This window comes from Pygoscelis adeliae, unplaced genomic scaffold, assembly GCF_000699105.1.
Source record: "Pygoscelis adeliae isolate BGI_AS28 unplaced genomic scaffold, ASM69910v1 Scaffold41, whole genome shotgun sequence".
NCBI classification, from domain to species: Eukaryota; Metazoa; Chordata; class Aves; order Sphenisciformes; family Spheniscidae; genus Pygoscelis; species Pygoscelis adeliae.
Window position 1 is genome coordinate 6423657 of NW_008824373.1, and position 5379 is coordinate 6429035.

The window sequence follows — 5379 nt, forward strand, 5'->3', positions numbered from 1 at the left end:
CCCTCAACATGAAGTGGTCCTTTTTTTTTTTTTTTTTTTTTAGCATTTTGCCGTGGTTTTGCCACTTCAGAAAGGGTTCCCCTGCGTGATCCTCCGCTCTGGACCCCTTCGCCTCGGTGGCTTCGCTGAAATGGCGGGTACACTCAATTTCAAGATATTTTCAAGGGAATGGAATTCTTATCCTTTTTTTTTTTTTTTCTGTCACATTGTGTGATATTGCTATGCATGCTTAAATGTTTGATGTATTCTACCAGATGGTTGGATGTATTGCAGTCAGGTGTGCAGGGTTTTGTTTTTTACCTATGTGTTTTTTTAAACATCTGCACTACAGCAAGAATGAGGTAGAGTACATCTGAAAAACTACTGTAAACTGGATAACTCAGATATTTTTGTTACTGTTGCATTAAAATCTGTTTTAATTTGGGCATAGCTTGAATAATTTTTTAAATGTAGAACAAGTATGCTTCTTTCAGGAATTTAAAGCCAATGCAGTTGCTAGTTGGTAAACTGTTTAAACAGAAACAAAATTAGAATTTACCAGTTTCAAATTATCTTCTGTATTTCCGTAATTCAAAGATGGCATTTAAAATATGAGCCTTTAGTAGCAAAAGTACAAAAGTCATCTTGTTAAGAAAAGCAGCTACTGCATATGAATGGGGATATTATTCAACAAGGCCTTTCAGCACACGAACTTAATGTGCATGTGCAGCAATCTTTCTGACACTATAAAGCTTCAGAGGATCCATTACTGTCTTCTAGTTTACAATCTGTGCACTAACAGGTTTCATGATAGACAGAGCTATTACACACTCTTTTGTGCCAATATTATTACTTCAGAGAAAGAGAAATTAAACAGATGTGAAATAGAAAAAAGGCATTAACATATAACAAAATTGTTTAAAATATTACAATACATTCGGTATGATATTATGTAACACAAGAAGTGACTGTGTCATTTGAATAAAGAATCAAACATAAATAGTAGTTTAGATTCAGTTCTTTATAATTGTGATTGAAACCATTGCTGCTGTAAATTAGGTTGAGGGATAGCATTGCTGAAACACACTCTTGGAAAACAGAAAAGTGACTTCTCAAAAAGCATCCTTTTGGAGAATATTTCTGAGGACTAAGGAAGACCTTTCATACCTTTTCTGTATCATTTTTTTCTGAGCTCTTTCTGAGCTCTATTAGTGACAGAATCATGCTGTCAGGAAACATATTTTGATTTTAGTTTTATGTTTTGTTGTGTTTTTACTTAAGTAGACAGCAAAATAAGTAAAGGCACACTTGGTAACAATCCACTTGTTTTAAGGCCTTCATATTCAACTCTTGTTGATATCTACAGGGAAACTCACATAGATAAAGTATAGGACCTACAACCTTGTCTTTTTGTAAGGTAAGGCAGATCTGCGTTAATCTGTTTCTAACAGTCTAAGCTGCTGTGCTGAAGTTAAAGGACCAAATTGTGACTCCATGTAACAATTCAGAGAATTCAGTGATGTAAAAATAGGTGACTAATTTCATCTGAGATTCCCTCAAGAATCCCACCTGGCTTCTGCCTGCCACAGCAGGATGGGCTTCTCTTCCGCGTCCCACGTCATATCTTTCAGGACCATGCAGAGGCCCTTCATGTTCCAGAGTCTATGAAACAGCAGCAAGCACTTATGTTTCAGCAAGTGTATGTACAAAAGGAAACACTCTTAATGACAGCAGCAAGACAAATTCTTCATAAATGGGGCTAGAAGTTAAAAGCTGCTGTATAAATTTATAATCTTCCAGTTTATCAAGGCCAAATTTGCAAGTCCAGATAACTGACTCTGCAGACTAAACACATTGCAGCTTTTTCCCTATTCCCAGGCTGTGGTAAGAGAAGGGTTCTTTTGGGTTTTTTCCTTCCCCTAGTCTCAAAAGTTAGTTCAGTACCTATCTAAAGAAAGCAGGATTCATTCAAAGACTGTAAATTAACTTGTGCAGTCTACCATGTTTGTCTGTCTTGTACAGAGTAATAATCTCCTATAACAAATTATTATGATACCCCATAGCACAAAGTACACTTCAAGGGATCAATTTCAGTACTTGCAGATCTGGATCAGCTCACATATTTCCAAACTGAGCTACGCTGCCCATCCCCTTGGTGTATTTTAAAAGACACACATATTTACCAAAAGAAGAAAGTCTTTTCAAATTTTGATGCTTTAATCACTCTCAAAAGCAAGAAGCTGGCAAAACATCAGGATTGGCATGATTTTATGAATTTTGCACAGATGTTCATAAAATTAATGTAATCTTTATAATTGCACTTATCATTTGGACATTCACAGAAGGATATTGACTTTAATTACAAAATTCATCTGAATACTAATGAAGGTGTCTTTATTACTGCGTGAGTACAATCTATATCTTTTGGAATATTGGCACATTTCACATTATGATAAAATCCTGTAATTCTATACAGTGAGTTTGGGGAAGCAATAAAGTATCAATTTTAGAAAAAAAAAATACATTTATGCAAGAGCAGCTTTAATCTGCTTGCCTTGACAAAAAGATCTAGTTCAGTCCAGCTCCATAACAATAGATTTTTGGTTGTGTGCCAACTGGATGACTGACATGAACAGGCCAAGCATGACATTTTTTAATGACATTTCCTTCAAACATGTTAGAATACTTAGTCTCATCCCATTTAATTGAAAACAGCATATATTTCCATGTTTTGTTCTTTAAGAAAGGAGCCCAAATTTTAAGCATTTGGAACAATCAAGAGGTAAGTTTTCCTTACCTCTCCTTCCTTCCTTCCTTCCTTCCTTCCTTCCTTCCTTCCTTCCTTCCTTCCTTCCTTCCTTCCTTCCTTCCTTCCTTCCTTCTCTGTTGTTAAGGTTATTTGTGGTGAATCACTCATAACTCTAAATGCCTGCCAGTCCATTTGCCTCTTTCAGATTAAGTTGCTGTGATTGCTTTGTCCCTGATCTGATATTGGAAGGTGACAAATTAAGTTTAGAATAATTATGGCCTTTGGATTATACATTGATTTGATGACAATTTATTAGCAGTCCCTGAAGCACAGCTTTTGCAAGCTTGCAGTTGCACAATTTATACTAAGATCCTACCTGTTTGGCTATGAAAGCATTTGTGAAGCTGATGGATGGAGGGTAAATGCTACTGGCAACCAGGAGCCATTAAGACCTACAGCAGTTAAGATACTCACTTCCTTCCAAAGACTGGTTGGAGCATATAACAAACACAGCTTCCTTTCATCCTGGGAGTCCAATGTAATAAACAAATCACTGTGATAACACAACAGAAAAAGCCAAGAAGTTAGAAAGTCCAATGTGGTTGGAAATTACCACAATTATGCAAAATCTTTGTTTCTGGAAATGTGGATTTTGATCATATATATTAGATCACATATAGTAATATATACTGATCATATACCCTTGGTAGCATATAAGAAAAAATGCATTTATTTCTTTTACTCTCCAAGGTTTTTGTTGTATTGTTCTCTTTTGTCTTTTGAGAGTGTTTTAAGAATTTCCCATATAGAGGTTGGAAACTTCCCATGATGCTTTGATTATATAAAAACTGCTTTAGTTCCCATTGTAATGAGTAGGAGGTATGTTTTAATACTTCAAGGGAGAATCTAACTGCTCACTTTCCTTATCTCTGGCACATTTCTAATTCAAGCACACATTATAAAAGGAAATTCTCTCCTCTGTTTTCATCAAAACCTGAATGTTTTATTTTATCTTTGTGTTAATGATGATGTCTAATGGCTCGTTTGTTCACAGTAATAGAGTTTTACTCTTCATTGGTGAGGCATTCAGAAGCATTTAGTTCTGTGGGTTAGTAGAATCATTTCCCTACTCTTTTTTAATTTATTTTCTTCTTAATTTGAATATGTATTTTATTATTTGTCTTACTGTTATAACCACAGAAGCAATCCACCTACAGTGATCATCTTTTAAACTACCAGTCTAAACAGCTTCCTTTACGATATGTTTGAATCAACCTACCATCTGTCTGATCTAACTTGTTGAATAATAGTCCAATAAGAAAAAAATCCAACAAAGCATTATGATAACTTTTTGTCTTTACAAAAGAATCTGCTCCTCACCAGTACTTACTGTGTACTTTGATTTTTCCAGTAGAATTAAAAAGTAGAAAAATATTACTTTTCTTTATTTCTTTTGTTCAAAATCATATTATCATCAGGAAATATAACAGTTAATCTGATTGAATGAGTCAGAGGCAAGAATGAATATGTGAAAAAATAGTTCTGGCCAGATTTTTCTTTGCAAAACCATTTTATTAAGTAGAGTGAGATGGGACATTTCTCTGTCTGTATGTGTTTTTTGTATCTGTAAGTGGGAAATTAAATACTAAATTTCCAGTTGCACTTTATAAACTCCAAACTAACACCTTTTTTCTGGTTTTAGCAGACCAAACCATCATGAGTTAGTGTTATATATCATGAAAGACAATTACCTTATTTATGAGTATGTATAAAACCCCCAATTATTTGGGGGGGGGGGGGGGGAAGATGACCTAGAGTGGTATTTCAGATTTGTATCATATGGTTCTTCTGCTAACTATGCACACTAGTAAAGTCATGTGACATTATTAGGGGTGAAAAGTGTTTTGGAGGAAAAGCTGAACCACAGGAAAATTAAAGTTTGGGAAGCTAAGGGAAGGTTAGTAGTGTGTTTTATTTTTTCATTGAATAGGTTGTTAAAAAGTTTAAAATTGTGAGGCAGATCCAGATAGGGAGCATTAGTTTCCTAACTGTAAAATTCAAGATGGACTAGGAGCAACTTCTGCAGGTGGCTGTGACACACTTGTTTTGGTATTGTTCTGCATAGATTCTTATGACAGTGTGTTTTTTTGTGTTTGGCTCTGTTTCCCTGCCTACCATTCTTTTGAAGAGCAGAGCATTGGAATATAAAATCACATTTACGACGAGACAAATTATGTTGGGGTTTTTTTTTGGACAGTGACTGCAGAGAGATTTACAGCCCAGCATCCATGAAAGAAATGTTTATTTCCACAAACATTTGTTTATTGATATGGAATGTTGTTTATGTCTGTAAAAAAGAAGTATAAAATTTATTAGTAATTTTGGAAGAAACTCAACCTATTCTTCTAAATATTGTTTCACAGGGAAAATGCCTGACACAGTAGGAACCTGTAGAGGATTGAGGAAGGAATTGAGTTCTCTGCAAAGACTAAAACAAAGAATGATCAAATGCTGAAACATTGATTATACCAGAAAGCATGTTCTGCAGTTTAATATCAAAGTCTATAGGAAGTCCCACATCTTGGAGCTGTAAGAGTTAAGACTGAAACAAAGCAGAAGACATGATGGAAGATCTCAGAACAGTAAGCTAT